Source organism: Ammospiza caudacuta, chromosome 3 (genome assembly GCF_027887145.1).
Source record: "Ammospiza caudacuta isolate bAmmCau1 chromosome 3, bAmmCau1.pri, whole genome shotgun sequence".
Classification (NCBI taxonomy): Eukaryota; Metazoa; Chordata; class Aves; order Passeriformes; family Passerellidae; genus Ammospiza; species Ammospiza caudacuta.
Window position 1 is genome coordinate 59,532,642 of NC_080595.1, and position 18,523 is coordinate 59,551,164.

Consider the following 18,523-nt stretch of genomic DNA (forward strand, 5'->3'; position numbering starts at 1 on the left):
AGCCCTACTTGAGCACCTGGTTCTAAAGGGTCCGGTATCCTGGGCAAGCTTGCTCTCCAGCTCACCCATCTGAACAGCACAAATTCCCTACCTGTGCTTCTTTCCCAGAAGCCTTTCAGCTACAGCCCCTGGGACAATGACTCCTACCAGCACGGCAGCTAAAGCTGCGGAAACCGGGAGCATCGATCCATCCTAAAGCTCTCACTGGATCTCAGCTTCCTCAAGAGCACAGGACCACGTTTTTCCCCACAACACTACAGATGCTTTCATTCCCTGGCTCTGCAATTAGAAAGAAAAGCCTGCAGGAGAGCAGGAGGTAAGTGGAATTGTGCATCTGTACATAAGCGCAGACAGTTAATCCCATAGAAAATTCTGAGTATTATCTTGGAGAGGAGAGCTGCCAATCTTCTAAAAAATTTATTAGTATTTAGGGAGATACTGGAAGAAAGGAGAAAAATAAGTAAATGGCATTTTTTTCAAAAAAAAAAAAAATAAAAGAAAAAATGCAAGAGGGTACTTCTGGTAATCTTCCTGTAAATTTATCTTCATTGTTAAACAACAAATGGAACAAATGCTAAAAAATTATTTACTGGCTAGCAATAGGTTTATGTGAATCAAATAGTATTAAATTATAGAAGAAAAAGCTTGCCAGAAATCCATGTCCCTTTCCAAAAACCCAATTATCAAATTAGTGAAAGAAGTGAATTACTATGTGACGGCAAGAAGAGCACTAGATTTCTTATAAAATCATATCTTAAAAATTAATTCCAGCTGGCCTGGATAGCAGCATTGCCAAATTCAGTGAAGTTATCTATAGTTACATTGCTATGGCCATTTAACATTTGAAAAGAACAGAGAATTCGATAATATTATAATAAGGTAAGTTTTAAGACATGTCTTACTTAATATCCACAAGACAGAAGAGTCAGCATGCCTGTTTACTTATTGCATTAATGCCCTCCAACTCTATTAAAAAAAAAAAAATCTTTAAGCCCTGTGTCAATGGACATAAGTAAACTGAACACTGCGTGATGATGTTCCTCCTTGGACCCCATGAGTTGTGCACTAACCTCTTGACATACTAACCTCTTGCTAGAAAAACTCTGTTTAATTCTCCAGTCACCTTCCATTCCTCTTTAGCTGATAGATAATTCAGGCCAGCTTGTCCATGGTTACCACTGACTCACCATGAACTCTGACAATGTTCCCAGTAGTAAACAACAGGGGAGGAAAAGGACAAAAGGGAAAGAGGCCAAAACCAGGACAGGATCCCATACTACGTCTGGAGGGGACAGTGTGCTCACACTGCACAGGGCGCCCTGGCACGTGGAGGGTGGCAAGAGGGGCCAGCCACTGAGGCACAAGGGGAATACCTTGTGGAGAGTGTATCTTTTGGGCCAGCTGAAAATCCATGCTGCTGTGATCCCTTTTCAGGAATTAGCTAGCCCAAGAATTGCTAAGTCAAGAGGTGGACAGTAAAGAGGTGCTTTCACTGCGTGGTCTGAGCTGCCTTCTCTACAGCTGTGAGGTTTGGAGGGGAATGATTTGATCTTTTGAAATGTGTAGCAACAAACTGAGAAAATGCTGCATGGACTTCTATAATGGGGCAATATTCTCTTAAAGGCTTTGGGACATGGAGGCATTGTATGAATTTGGGGGAACTATTTTTGTCATAAAGATATTGACAAAGAAATTTTCCCATTGGAAGACAAAAAAAAAAAACCACCAAAACTTTAAAGCAATCAAACTTATGGAAAGTATGCCATCTGAAGTAGCTTTTCATCTGTTTACTTTTTGTTTTGTTCACAAAAGTACTACATTACTCCTTAACCAAAAAATTCTGGGAGGATTAAAAACCAGGAAGGATTAAAACACAACTTGCACTGAAGTCTGAAGAGCAGATTTGCTATTTCTTATATCTTGAGTTCTAAATTAGAAAACTTCCACAGCCTCTATATAATGATGATCAGTCTTCCTCTTATCTGATTGCCAAAGAATAGCCATCCTGAGCTCTGCCTTTTGTCCTGAACTTAAAAATAAACTCTTTTCCACAAATTCTGTCCAAACATTCTACCTTGTGCTGTATGGCAAGCCCAATCTGTTAGTCCTTTATGCTAGACAGAAAAGAAGGCTGATCCTCTGAATGATTTACTGCCCTCTCTAAGTTTTCACTGATACCAAAATTACTTTGTCTGTATTTTTTCAAAGAATGTTTGTGTGCAACTCCTCCATGCCCATGAACGAGCTTAAGGAGTGCAGACAAATGCTTTAAAGTGCTATCTGTTTTCCAAGGTCTGAAACACAGATGTCTCTTTTTGGTAATGCTGCGTGCCATTGACCTTACTGCAGATTTGATGTCTTCCACTGGTGCACCAGACAGACATGATTTGTTAGGTAAAGGGGTTGGATTTTGTGAGGGCTTTTTTTAGAAGCTTGTTTCAACTTCCAGCCTTCATTTAGAGTTTATCCTAATGTTGTCTTACTTTTCAACAAGTAATTTATACACAAAAGTACAGACACTTGTCAGATATAAAGGATCTTAACTAGCAAAGAAGGAAATATTAAAGTTATATCTTTTCAGTTTTCAGTCTTTCAAAATTTTTTTACTCAATTAGCATCTTTCTTTTTCCGGCCTTTCTTCCCCTCTTGCCTTCCTTCGTTATTGTATCCATACTTTGCAAAGAAAATTTGAAAGAACAGATTATAATTTACCTGTATGATATGTATATCACAGCTACACCTAATTCTGAAATGCTGTCCTTTGTTTGAATAAAGCTTGCACAAAATAGAATGGTTAGGTTTTTTTCCTCTTCAGTTTCTCTGATTTTTAGTGTATACTTTCTGTAACTTCTTAAATCACAGTAAATGAAGGAGAGCCCATTTTCTTTCCTGTTCTGCTAAATCATAATTGTATTTTATATATTTGATTTCATTCTATGCACTCATAAATTGCTCAAACACATTCCCCCATGAATACCTTCTTAAAGAAATAATGTTCAGAGGTAGGGAGATATTTCTCCTCTCAGGGGAAAAAAAAGTAACTTTCAAATTCTGGTGAAAAGGCAACACTCTTAGAAAGCTGCCTTCTGGTAGCATGACAGCATTGGAACAGCATTGGTCCTTTGGTGCAGGCAGGTGCACAGACCAGGCAATTCTTGTAGAGCCACATCTTCAGAGCTGAACAGAAGCAGATGCTCAGGGAACAAGTGCCCATGGTATTTCTGAGTACTTTATTGTGCTCCAGCTCTTCACCCTCAGAGTATTTTGTGGAATTGATCTGGTTTGTCCATTTACTGACTCTGATTTGTCCATTTACTAACCATGTACATAATAGTTTTGGCAAACTTATTCACAAGTCCTTGAACATATGTAAACTACCACACATATAAAGTAGCCTTAACACACTTTAACATTTACTTGCTGCATGACTGTTGCATTAAAAACAAACCCATCTTCCTCTTGTTTTGAAGCTGGCTTCTGTTATCTTTCATGTACTGAAAGAAATTATAAACTGTTAACATCATGCATAACTTTGAAGATTTCTATCAAACACCCCCTAATTCATCTCTTTTTAGTGCGATGAGTCTTAAGCTTTTAAACTGTTCCCTATTTAATCTCAGTGCATGAACAAAACTCAGAAATCTGACTTAAGAGACAGTGCTAACAAAAGTCCTCCTTGCAATTGCATAATTTTTTGTTAACAAAAATACTGTTTAAAAAAATGATTATTCTTTTAATACTCAGAACTATGTGTTCTTCTGTTTGGGGCAAATATTCATGTCTATGTTTTATATTAATTTTTCATTATAGGAAGATTATAGAATATAATCAAATGCACAAACACAAGAGAAAGAATTTTTGACTAGGCAGCAAAAGCTATTGATTGCTATATTGGTCACTGGTGGGTCCTCAGATGAAGAATTAATTTTATCCATTCCCAAGAAAAAAATTAAACAAATCAGAATCCAGAGAACTGTAACATTAGAGGATTTAAACAGAAAAGGTGATGAAAAGATAAAAAAAGACCGTGCTAATTGGGTTTCTTTTCTCTGAAGTGAAGGCTGGGAGCAGATATGACAGTGATCTTACAATAAGTAATAGAGCTCTATAAAAGGATGCTAATCAACAGCTTACAGTGTCCACCATGAGAAAAAAAAATGCAAAAATACTAAGGCTGGATATTACAAAGAGTTATCTAACAGTCAGAGAAAAGAAATTCCAAAATAGTCTAAAGAGTTCTGGAATCTGCTCCTCTGAGGGCTTTTAGTGTCTTCTAGGGTGGCATGCTCGATCCTTTCCCAGTCTATGAAGATAAAAAAGCAGTCTTCTAAAACCCCTGTCAGCTCTGCACTTCTATGGTTCCTTATTGATGTAATGTAACATGTGGCTTTAATGGGATACAGCTGCCTAAAAGCATTTTATGAGTTCTGGTAGCTAGCCAAAGGAACAATATATGGACCTACAAATAGCAGGAATAGGACACAAGAGCTATTGTTTGTAGTCATATGGTTTCATTTGTATGTTACTTGGTTGGAAAAGTTAAATCTTGCCTATTCACTTCTTGCTGGTTCTGTCTGTTTAAGGCATGTAAAGTGGGGAAATAACAGAATCAAAGCTCTTACTTGGAATTCAAAATTTCCAAAATGCTAAGTGCAGCTAGGGGCTATTGGCACAGAGCAAACAGATTTTGTTCTTGGGAACAGGCACAATCACAACTTTGTTCCAATTAAAATATGTTTTCCATTGTTTTCTCTCCCTTCTCACCATTACAATCACCATGACCTAATGGGAATTCAAGCTTGAGTTTAGTCACCAAAAATACAACCATCCACTTTGTAAATTATAAAATCACACCTCTTCCACCTGCTTGTGGCTGAATTTGCTCTGATTTTGGGAGGTGAAGCACGTGGGCCCTCTGTTGCAAATGATGAAAGGAAGGCTCATCATTAAAGGCTTCTCATGGCAGCTCTGTCCTGGTGAGCGTGAGCAAGACTGACTCTGGGCAGTAACAGATGACAACAGAAAGACATCACATTGCTGAACTTCATTTTGACAATGTAACTTTATTCCTGATGTGCACATCTCATTTTAGTGCCACAACTAACTAGGGAAAAGGGGTGGGTCCTAAACAGCAAATTAAACCCTTTCCATTGAGCAGACAAACAGAGATCATTCCGAAGAGGTGCCTAATTTAGGTGCTCACCACCTCTGGGCACAAGCTGACAGCATCTGGTAAAGAATATTGGAATACATGAGGAGTTTGTGCTATCAGGGAGCTCATTTACTGCTCATTAAGGAAGCAAAATCTTCAAACAGAAACAAACTTGCAAAAGGTTAGAAACACAAAACACATGTTTTTTCCAAGCAGATTCAAAAGTAAAATAAAGCTATATGCACACCTGGCAATACTGTGACAGGGAGAAAACGCATCATATTTTAATGCACATAATTTTAATTAAATACTGATCTTTGGGTGAAAGAATACGCATCAGAGGTCATGGCAGTAATTCAAGTTCACGTGGAAGCTATACACAGCCTTTACACACCTTCAGGTCATGCCTAGAGGGGCAGTTTACTGACCCCTGTATTCATTCTTGGGTCCTGATCCAGTATCATCTGCTCTGCATGAAATATGATAATTTTTTTGGACTGTCTTGTGGAGAAAACCAATTCCCTCCAAGAATTAGAAGAACATTAGAAGAACAGAGTTGTAAACTTGGGCATTTAAAGTAAAGGAACATCAAATCTTAGCCTAGTTATTGTTTCTATTTGTGGATTTCCACTGCCACTTTGCTGTATACACTTTAACATAGGTTTCATTTTCCTCTTGGTTCCAACAGAATAGCTCAGGTTTAAAAATTATTTCTTTCATAACCTGTTCTAAAATAACACATACTGTTTAGCTCAGGGGGACCTTGTGCCAGCTAATGTAATATATTTATCAAAATCCTTTGCTATTGAAATAACTGTGACATGAACTTTCACAAACTATTCCATCCCTATTTTGTGCACGTGTTAGGTGAAGGGAAACATTTTCTGGATGTAAATAAGCAAGGACAAAATTAAGCTTGCGTGGGATATTTTGTCTCTGGAATCCACTCATTTTGAGTTTTGGCACTGCAAAACTGCAAAAGCACTTAGAATAGGTGTTGTCTAGAGTTGTTTTGGTCTGAAAAACAAAGTAACATTCTTTCAGTTATGTACATTGTTCTGATGCCTCGATTCATGTGAATGACTAGAACCATAAAACCCACAAAACCATCTTCTGTCCCTTCTCTTATTTTTTCCTTTCTTAGACTGGTGCCTTCTCACACCTAAGTCTTCCCATTTTGACTTTTCAGAGCTGATTTTAGTGTTTACTGCTTAGCCCTATGCTTGAAGTTCATCTTCTCATAGACATTACAGTGCAACTTTTCACTATTCCAGTCCCTCCTGCAGGAAACACCTGCTTTGGCTATATGGCCCACCCGCCCCATTTTTTCTGTTCAAGGCTGGTAAAAATAACCTCTGGCTATGCCTCAACTCCCTTCCTCATTTTTTGCCCTAGTCTCTTTGTCTAGTTGAACTAAACCACTAAATCCTTGTTGGTTTTTACCCAGCAGAGTAACCCAAACAGTGTTTTCACTATTCCATAGGCCCCCAGTCCCTGTATTCTGTGGTCTTCTACAGCCAGATCCCTTTCCCTATTCTCTTGCTTGGTCACTGGACCAAGGTCTCCTCTGTTATTCTTTTAAATTTTATAATTTTATATTATAATTTTATAAAGCATTGGCAACGAAGAGAAAGAGCCCCTGATCTTTGTGATGATGTCCAGCGCCAGCGTAGCCAGCAACAGTTTTGAGAACTTCAGTTACAGGAGACATCTGCTCAGCCTGAATTGTCCCAGCCTGGGCACACAGAGATAAACTATAGGGAATAAGGCTGGAACCATCCAGCAAGCACAAGCATATTGGAATTACGTGTTCTTTGAGCAGCTTACAGCTTTGCCAGATTTGGTCTGATTTCACAGAGATAAAAGCTGTCCTTTAGCCAATAGTCACTTCTCTTCCAAGTGTCAAGTCTCCACTCAGAAAACACAGATGCACTCAGGCAAGGAATGAGAGCCAAATAGGCTCAAACTTTGAAAATACCTTTGACAGCCCACACAGTATACGTGAAAAAATTCATTAGGGTCCACATTTTCTACATTAGTACAAAGCCTACACTGACTCTTCTCACACTAATGAGATGATGAAATCATGACCTGCACATCGAAGATCACACAACTACGTTTAGAGTTCCACGAAGAGGAGATTATCTTCACTGTGCAAAACAATTTCTCTGTTCTTATTAAAAGAAACCCCAAACCTGGGGAACTTTTTTGATTAATTTTCACATGAAGCACTTCAGCACGCCAGTACAAGAAGTCAGATTTCAACTCAGACAGTTATAGTTTGGCTACATTATAATCATCTGAAAACAAAGTCTGTAATGGGAAGTGTCAGACAACTTTAATAGGTGGGGCTGATACAGCCACCTTATCAGAGGGAAGCACACAACACAGGCAGGGAGATCAGCCATAAAATAACCTCCTTCCCGTTATTGCCCTGCAGGTCCAGTAGCTCTCACACTTCAGGCCACTTGAATTTTGGCAGCCCAGTGACTAACAGCCAGAAGCACAATTTCAAGCTGATGATAAAACACGGACCTCTCAAAACAACTCATAACGGCTTTTCCAGCTTGTCATTTTCCATGGGTGAAATGAACAGGAGTTGTACACTTGCTGCTACACTATATGTTCCAAGTTATCAGTACTTTCTGGAAATTTCTCCAAAGGTACACCTGTAGCTGATATTTTCCCATACAGCCAATAACCCCACTGAATACAGACAAAGAGTTATTATGCATTACCAAGGGTTAGGTTATCTCACAGGTACCTCCCCAGCCCGGTGCACAGTGTAAAACACTGCTGTGGTGCCAGTGGGTATTTCTGCATTTCTGCAATGTGGAACTTCACAGGGAGCTGTATACTATGCATTTTACTTGGAGTACAGTAGATAAGCTGTCATTTCTGCTTTGGGAAAAGGGCATCCCACATCTTACTGATTATTGCTCCAAAAGCCAATTCTCCCAAAAGCAGGCTGAGACAGAGTCCCGCTTTCATAGTCTAGAACACAAAAATGCACAACAGGTATAACACAGAAAAACCTACATTGACTTACTGTACATGTAAATAGAGACATGCAATTAAGTCACAACAGATATAAATCAAAACAGAAACAAACCAAAAAAAATTAATTACCTACTTTGACAGGTTCATACCTGCAGTCTTCTCATTCTAAAGGAAAAAGCCAGGAGAGAGAATATTCAAATTTCTTGTCTATTTGGGTGGCTTCTTTGCACATGTTCCTGAATTTTCAGCTATGATGAGATCCGCTCATTGGCAGTCACCAAGAGGCTGATATGACCATAAAATGAGGAAACACAGGGAATGAAAAATAAGGTACTAGCACCACCATTTGCTGAGGGCTGGGAAAACTAGCAAAAACTTCCAGAGCCCAAGTAGACCTATTTCTATAATGCTAGCTGCTTTTAACTCACTTACCATTGCTGCTAGTGGAGATGCTTGATCAAAACATGCTTTCAGCATTAATTACTTGCCAGGAAAATCTTAATGAAATCCAGATGATGATTTTTATTCCCAGCACTATAAATCTTTATATGTAGAAACAGCTTCAAACAAGGGGTTATTTTTGCAATTTGAGTTAAACAAAGATATAATTGAGAGTGACCCATACATTGAATGGGAACATAAAGTGGCTGGCAGAGGTGGACTGAGATGGTTTAGCACAATTTCTTTCCCCCTTGAAAACACATATTTTATTGTTGCTCCTTTCCATCCCACCACTAAGAAATATGGGGTTTCTGCAAAGTGACCCTGGAAAGGATGAGCTCTCCTCAGCCAGCATGGCCCTTCCTCACTGTCACATGGTGTTTCCATTTCTGAAGCCTCCTGTTTCTTGAAGGAATTTAAGTTTGCTTCAAAGAAAGAGGAGGTCTATGAAGCAGAAAGGAGCAGAAATCTTATTTAAGCAATTTAAAGGAGCACAGTTTGATTTTAAAATATACTGGTTAAGAAATAGACTTCAACACCTGCATTGCAAAGTGTAAATGAGATTCAGATAGACTTTTAAAATCTAATTTTCTTCTGGCTTCTCTGCTGTCTGCTAGCTTAATTTTGCTTCTCTTGATGTAGATGATATAAATGTCAGCAATCAAATCAATTCATAAAAACTGATGTATTACGCTTTCCACAATTTCAAGGAAAAACTGCTGTGGAGGAGAAATTCCTTAAAGTACAACAAAAATAGCTCTACAATTACTATTTTTTATAGATTTAATAGAAATATTTCTATTGCATTTACATGTTGATAAACTTTTGTGTTATCAAGACATTACTGTTGGGCCAAATGACCTAATGTGTGCCCTTTCTACAAAGTTCTTAGAGTGATATGTTTAATTCCTTACTTTGGTCTGTTCTTCCTTTTTAAAAAATAAAAAAAAAATTAGATTTAGTTCTGTGAAAAACAAAGAGCAAAAAATAGCTGTTCCATCTCCTCAGGATGGTGTCTGATATCTGCTCAATGCAAGGTAAGTTCAGAAGGCGGTGAGGAAGAAAAGCTGAAGTGTACCTTCCTCTTTTTTTAACTCTTTCTTGAAAACTATTTAGGCTAGGCTCACCACTCCAAGCTTATGATTGAAAATCTGTAGTTTTGTGCAACAACCATCATCACTCTTAAGCATTCTTGCTCTGGAGGAAATCAGAAATCAGGCTAAAAAATTGCATCATTAGGAGCTTCTGTGCTGTTGCTGGTTTTCCTTTCTCACTTCAGGATTTTTTAGAGAGGCTGTGTGTTCCTGAACTTCTGGGATTGGTGAGGGAAATACACTTCCAATTGGAAAGATGTGTTAGTCAGAGGGAGCAACTTCTAGAGGGATCATGATGAGCAAGCCCTTCCTTCACAGCCACTTGTCCTTGTGGGACAGAAATCAGGGTGCCAGCATTCAACTTCTCTACCTGCATCCTTCTGGTGACACTAAGGAGAAAGACAGGAAAGAAAGAATGATGGCACAACCCCCCAGAGGTCTGTCAGACAGTGGAAAGCTGGGGGAGAGCAAGCTGCCAGACAAGCATGCTCCAGGCACATTGGAAGAAAGAGGTTTTTGTGATAGCTAAAACTCGAGGCATCAGGCTCCCAAATACTGCCACCTTGATTCATTTCAAACCACTTTAGAGGAGTCAGCATCTCCTTAGGAAGCCTGTTGCTTCACACACACACGTCTCAGTGCCCCACAAATGTCCACAAATACTGCTAATATGTGCTTACATGCTCCTCTGTGCACTCACAGCACAGTGGCACTGCATAAACTGGGGGGGATATGCCCTCTTGCTTATATGACATCCTATGGGTATCAATTTCTTCTCTACAGTAATGTTGTCACTAGTGGTCATTCTGCTCAAACAAGCACATCAACCAGAAACAGTTCTGCTCATCTCCAGCTTAATAAGGGAACAGAAGTACACAATAACACAGGGATTGAACAAACAACAATAAATTTGTATTTTCTAGCTTCTGAAAATGGCACCATCTGAGCAACAGAAGAATTAGCAGCCATTTTCAGTAATCACTCATTTACTGGAATCATGTAAGCAGATATATTCAGCATTTTGATTGAGGATTTCTGTGCAGTGCTTTCACACAGCATTTATGTAATTTATTCTGTAACAAGCTCTTCCCATCTCTATAAAGAAATTATTACATCCTACATACAAGTCAGAGTAAATCTTAATTTCTTTAAGCTTTCTTTTTTTTTGAAAGGTAGAACATGGATGTAAAAAACCATCACCCTTATGAAAGAAGTTACTGCAGATAACAGTCATCAGAACTGAGGCAAGTGAGAGGACAAAAGAGATAAGTGGCTAAGACACCCGCAGCTTAGCAGGGGGAGCAGCTTCCCTCTTTCAAATAAAAAATGTACATGTGTGCTACCTTTGAAAAGAAAAAGGGATGTTAAAATACTAAGTACATCATTTATGTATTAAGAGAGAACATCCAATTCACATGACAGTTTTATTGGCAGATGTGAGTTCCTGAAATTTCTACAAAACCAAAAGGTACCTACACATTGAAATGCTATTTGTTCCCTGGCATGAGGAGTGCTGCAACACTCAAAATGCTCCCTCTGGGAAGACATGGCAGGGAGAGATTTAGATCAGTGTGGTGATGCAACTATTCTGGCTGACTCCAAAATTAAACATGTGTCCAGCCGATGGTTGTGCAGGCAGCCACATTTAGAGGATGACATCTTTTTAAATTCTTTTCTTAGGAGGGATATAAACAAGACTGCAATAAATAAATCAACTCCTAACCAAGAACATAAGGGAATTTCTTTGTAGTAACTGATAAACTTTTCCTGTGCAAACTTCTTTGCATAGGAAAGTTACTCTACAAGTTTCTGTGGTGCCCAGTCCTGGCCCTTTCCTTTGGTGAGCATCAGCCATGCGAGAGCATCAGTCCAGGAGACACTGCCAGGTCCCACTGCCAGGTCCCACAGCCAGGTTTGCTCGGCCAGCACTCTACAGAGAGTAAAACCTGCTTAAAATATTTTCATCCTTAGGTAACTTGAAAATAGGTAAGCAACAGTTAAAGTTTTATTCTACAATCAAAATGTGAATCTCTACACCAAATAATTGTCTATCTTAGGAATAGTGTCCGTATTCCTCTCTTCCACCCTTTTCCAGTTTAATTCACCCAGTTTAGCTCTTGGCAAGAGTTGTTTGACTAAAATAAAAGTAAACAACATTTTGAAAGACTTAAAATATATAATTTTATTTAAACTAAGTTTGTGTTGTCAAGATATCCAAAGAAGCCCCAGTGAACATGGAGTATAATTAAGAAAGTTGATAGTGTTATTTCCACCATAAAATTTCATTAAAGGTTTTGTAGTTGATGCAGAACAGATGCACCTATGAAAATAGTGTACTTTTCTTTCAAAACAACAAATGAACTTCTGACTGCCTAGGTCACTTAGTTTGTGTACTGACAGACTGGGTTTTCAGTAGTTGACCTTTATCAGATTGGCAGACTGACAGCAATTTGGTCGGTCATTCTGTTAAAGGCAAATGTGTATTTCTTTGCCCCAGAATAAAAATATGAATTGGTCAATAGAATATCAAGCCCTATTTCAGTTCTGTACTCTTCTGTTGTTTTGTTGTTGTTTGGCTCAAGTACCTTTATCTTGCTGTTTAGCTAAATCACTAGCAATGAAATGAAAGAAAATTTGAATCAATAACTGTGTTCAGAAAATTTGTACTAAAGATATAAATAGAATGAGTTGCTTCCAACAGGCACTGAAGCTTGCAGAGTACTGAAAGAAAATTTCTACTCCATTAATAATCTGGTTATTCTTATAAAAGGCCACATTTTCTTAGCATAAGGAAGAAGATTCCCCAACAGGACTCTTTTTGATGCCTACATTGATTCCTAACATAGTATAATGTTCTTAACAGGTCAAAGTCACCTGGCCTTAACAGGGCAAATTCTGATCCTCTTGGGATTGGATGTGTTCAGCTCTTCAGGATGTTGCTTTCCAGAGGCTTTTGTACTGAGTAGGCAGCAACTGTTGGGTAACAATGCAGGACTCACTTCTTTGCATCTGACAGCTGACCCAAACCAAATCACATTGGAAAAGGCAGCTACTTGGTCTGTCATGTGAAAAAGACTGATTCTTTAGCTCTGTGATAGTGACCAACTGATTGAATTAGTTTGCCAACCTTTTGAAGCCCTGACAGAGCATCCTCACGGGCACTGACACAAGACTGCTCAGCAGCAGGCTGCACATCCCGTTGTGTGACAGCAACAGCACTGGTGGCATTTTGCCTCCCAATTCTTTTGGCCACTCCATGTTTACACAGTCAGTATTTTCCCATCAGCTTTTCTGAATTTGCATTCTGTCACTGACAATTTCTACCTGCTTCACAAAAAAAAAAGCACTATGCTAACTTTTACCTGTCAGCTGGGGTGTTTTAGTTGCAAATTGCTGGAAATGTGTGCATCACGTCTCTGAAAATAAATCAGATAAGAGTTCTCAGGCTTTTTCCTACAAAGGCAACTCCTAAATTATATTATGCACTGGCATTCACCTTTCTTTATTATTTCTAACCTTCGTAATAGGTTTCCCTGCTTCACCATAATGCTTCACACTAGCCTAGCCAGTAAAATTCAAATCTGCAGTAAGTACCCATTTTAGTTTCCTGCTAGTATTTAGTAACGGACTAAAACAAACAAGTACACATACAATGTGATTTGTTAAAAAAAACTGCTCTTGAAAACTTCAGGCTTTTAAAAACCACCTAATTTGGACTACCTAGGCTTCTGAGAAGAGCAAAGGACACTTAGAAGCAGTTAAATAAGAAATTCCACAGTAGACAAAGTATTTAACTTTTTCATAGAATATAATTTCCCTAAATTTTAAATTTTCAGCCCTTTTTGTTGCTCTTTTAAAAGCTACAGTGTTACTCTGTTATGTATACAGCTTTGAAAACTATATAAATAAGTACTTAACTATAGCTTCTAACTGCAAAGCTGAGGATAGAAACAGGACGGCAAAATAGAGCTATAGCCATTTATGTTGTTGAAAATATTACCAATCTTGGACAGATCTCTGATACATAACTATGTACTTCTGGATGGACAAAAATCCCCCTGAAATCCATCTGTTCCAGTCCTTTCTTGTAACAGGAGTGATCAGATTCTCTCCAGACTTGTGCACATATGATTGTCCCACTGATAGTCCTGTCAAACCTTGTTTGCAGGTACTGCCATGAGTTTGTCAGATCTTCCCAGCCTTATTTACCTTATTTCAGCAAATAAGCCCCTCCTTTTCTGCCTGTGTGTTGCTGACCTACCCATGTCCTCTTTTTTTGCAAGCTGTTGCCATTGCTCTACTACAAGAGAAACAGGAATTGACACTTACTAAATGAATTGCCTCCAGTGGGAGGATGAAGCTCTAGAAGGTACCACAATACCCAGAAAAAAATGTCATTTTTTTCAAACAGGCATTTTAGCTGGATTTCAAGAGTAATCAAACACCATGCAATTGACCTTACATGTGAACAGCCTGTAACTGAGACAATGGCAAATATCAATATGGCAGACATCACTTTATCTTACTTGATGAATGCACACCACAGACTCAGAACTGGGAGTTGTTACATACTAGAAAACAAAGACTATCATGTGTCTAGATGTGTATACAGTGCATACATCATAACTACATGGAGACTTCAGTAATTTGGGTAATTCTTCTACACCAGTTTGCAATCTGGTCCCATTCCCTCATTGCACCCCTCTGTGCCACCAGCATCCACAATCATTCCCACTCCCTCACAGCACTTGGCTCCTGCTGGCTGATACTTTGGGGCTTTTGCAACTCTTCCCTTTTTTTATGGACATATTTTGGTGTGAAAGAGGTATCCTTTTCTTTAAATTGAGGCTGAAAGTTTTGCGAATTTTTTTTACATCTCCTGTTGTTTATCATGTGGAACTAAAACCAACATGCCCATCTGGAAAATTATGGTAAGCTTCCAGGACAGACAAACTCAAATATATTCTGTGGGAATTAGAAGATCTGGGATTCTTATATTTTGACTACTCTTAATTATAATTTCAAAGTCCCCTGGTGTAAGTTATAACAGGTTGCTCCAGAAAAATCCCACACAGGGGTTTTCTCTTTGCTGTCACTTCCTGGTTTTATTTCTAATTTCTCTTAACCTACTAATGCCAAAAAGCACCCTATATTTATGATCATTCAGAGCTATTTGTGGCAATGATATTCAGATATTTTACAAGGGAGTGTGAAATCAATCTTAAAACCACTAAAAGGGATTCCTGCATGATTCCAACCTACTTTCTATACAGTCTATCAAACAGCCTGGAGTTTAAGTGATGGCATTCAAGCTGCAACTGAGCTGAAATGCTTTTTCCTTTAGCAACTGTTAAATTGGAGAGATTAGTGTACTGCAGGAAGATCCATACTTTGTCAGGAAATGCAGCTGAGAAATGAGCCCAGGAAAAGCAGGGAAGTGTCAGGTCCAGCTGCAACACAGATGCGCAGCTCGGCACAAGGACAGAATGAGAGGATACAGTGATCCTTCTGCCTTGCACTTTATTGCATTTTTCAACAAGTTACTTCATAATGGGACTGCTGAGATGTCCCATCTCCTGCTGGCATGAAATTCTGGGAACATTTTGTACAGTTGATTCCATCCTGCATTACCTTGCTTCCCACTTTATTCGGAGATGAGAATGCTGATTTCTCATGCTGCTCCTGGGTTTCCTGTTACTGCACCCAACAGAGACAGCCTCAGCCTCTTGCCCTTGGCTTCTCCCCTGTCCTTCATCCTGATCTATGACCAGAAGTTCTGAAGTGCTCCCAATCCTCACCATTGCCCGCTGCTTGCTTCCCAATCATCAGCTCTCCCAAACACTTGTTCCCAAATCCCTACTCAGCTACTCATACTCGCTCCTTTTTTTATTTTATTTTTTTTATCTTACAGCATACCTTTACTGTGTCTTTCCCATTGAACTTCCCTCTCTCTTCTCCTCCCTTCCCTGTGAAACCTGCCATAGCTAGCTCCTTCATGAGTCTGTTCATTTTCCTTCTGGCTTGGAGATGGTCCCCTCCTTCCACTCCTGTTTATTTTCAATGAAAAAAGCACTGGGAGAAGTAAGGTGTGTCAACCTTTGCGCTGCTCCAAAGTAAGCCAGGAACATTTGCTACAAAGAAACTTAGTTTTGACTCTGGCCTGAATTGCTCCAAATTGCCACATTTTTGTTTATAGATAAAGGGAAATTATAGGTTTTCCCTTAGTCTTGTTCTTAGGAAAGGCTGAATAATTTTGGCTTGAATTTTCAAATAAATAAATTCTGACATGTGGCAAGGAAGACTTCCATCCTCCTGTAAATAAAAGCAAAGCATCATATTGCATTACAGGCAATGATACTACTTCTACAGATACATGTGAAAACTGAACTTCCAAATCAGCCCAGTCAGCAATTTCTTAGGAAAACCACAGAAAGAACATTTTTTGAGAAATACAGCCTCTTCTTTGACTAGGCCAGGAAGTCACTATAAAGAGCTACAAAGTATTTGAGCACTCACCACTTAAGAATAAAAGAGCTGTTGTGAAAAAGTGTTGTCCTATGGGGGGATTTTGGATCTCTATCACTTGCTGGTGCAGACATTGTCATTTGTAGAGCTTCAGAAGACTGTGAAAGGAAGCTTACCTGTGTTCATTCGAAAATCAGATGGGCAGCAGGCACTTAGCCAGTCTTTCCTTCTGTTCCAGCTTCTTTTTTTCTCTCTATATCACCAGCAGACTTCCAAGGGCAACTAGCTCCTCTTGTTTCTATCCTGAAGTTCACCCACAAGTCAGGAGAAGTTTATAAAGCCTAGCAGTTAAGATTTATCACCAGAGGATTAGTCGGTGCAGCTCTGAACCCATGACATTATTTTCTGTTTAGGTCATTAGTCTAAATCCCTGTCTGTTTACTGGTTGCTTTTTCAAATATTTATTCTTTTTGATTCCTACACTCTCCACAGCCTCCTGTCTCGAGCTGTTGAAATGAATAGTTCCTAATTGGAAATATGGAAAAATGTCTTCAGGCATATTTTTATCCACTTGGATCAATCAATACATTTTAGCTCCATGACTTTGTGAGGTACATCTCAGACACCCTGTGCTCCCAGCTCCTTCCACAACCCCTCAGGCAGCTAATGTCATCAATACATGCTGAGATCCAGATCCCTGTGGGCTATGTGAGTCACGCCGCTTCTGCACCCCTGCTGGACACACCCCAGCTCTGTTGTCTGTCCTCTGTTCCACTGTTCCCAATCCATGTTTTCAAAGGCTGCCAGGACTACATAGTGGTGTCATATGCTGGAGTTAATACCATGAAAGTATAATTCTAAATATCTCTAATACCAAACAATATCAAAAATAGTAAGCATCGATATTACTATGATAATGTCTGCACTAGCCTAGCCCTTTTCTGCACAGCCTTGCTTGGACTGATCTCTAAGGAAAGCTCTTAGGGACTTGTACTCTATAATCTGCAGGATACCATCCACCTACACTGAGGTCCGCAGTACGTCTGCTATAAAAATCATGGCAGTCTGCTTCACAAGAATCTGCACCTGTCCTGGCTTGTCTGCTGCCATCATTTCACCCTGGTGTTATTTCTCCTTCTCGCAGCTCCACCTCCCCTGCCGATCCCGCAGTACATATCTGTCCCCTTGTGGCCGTATGCCTGACATAGCCCTGCTATTTCATAGGATCCTTTAGGCTGACCAAAACCTTTCAGCTCTTTCTCCCACCCACACAAACATGGACTCACTATCCCTGCCCTGGCAGCTCCAGAAAAATACTTTAAAGGGATAGGAAGCATCTAAAAGGCGCTGCAGTCTTATACAAGAGATTCAGCTGTGTCTTGGCGTCTGCTGAGTGCCACACAGTGTGCAGAGATGACACCCTGGCTAGAGATGAGGGGCAGGAGGAGGCTGCCAGGTCTGAGGGATGGAAAGAGGCAGCAGAGCAAAACTGTGGACAGATTTCTCCAGCAAACCTGCACAACCCAGCTGACCCAACCTTGCAACGTGCAGATGTGAAACCTTGCTGGATGAAGAACAGGGCTGAGCACTTGCTGCAGGTGAGAAAGGTATGGTGAATGACAACAAATCCAATGCAGCATGTAGATACTAAGAAAAAAAATGTCTTCTGTTAAAGGTCTGAGAGTTGTCGCCAGTCGTGTTTTTCTGCTAGTCCTTTGGGATGCCTGTTGGTTTAATCGTGAGTCTCTGACCTCCTCTAAGGGCAAGAAGTCAGCCAGAGTGGCTGACCATATCAATTCATACAGTTACTTTATAATTCACACTGCATATTTTTACATCGCTGCTGCAATACAAAGGGTTCACAGAGGAAATACTTTGAGATACTCAGTGAAATAGTCTTAGTGCTAGAAATACTCTTTCTGTTCCTTACTTCCTTAAGCATGCCAGCTTAAGCCCAAGCCATCAATCAAAGCACATTTTCAGGCTGGGGGCAGTCCCCGTTGGGAGCAGAGGTGCCTCTTTGGTGTGCCCAGATTTGCATTTGCAAGGCTCCCTCCATGCCCTGCCACAGCCCCCAGAGCTGCCGTGGCCCTGCTCTTCCTCACAGTGCAAAAACACGACTAGAAGAGCAAAGGGCTGAGTCAGATCTGCTGGCATGTTGCTGCCAGCCCTGGGGAAGGTTTTCCAGCATTCCAGGGGCACCATCACTTATTTCTTTTGTAATCAGAGCTCCCAGCATTTTGTGGGCAAGATTCTTTTTTTTTTTTTCAGATTAAATTGCATCCATTGGCCTGTTTAAAAACAGTATTAATAGAAAACTGAATGTTTTGTTTATTACCGAGCACTCAACCTCCCCACCCAACATACTAAC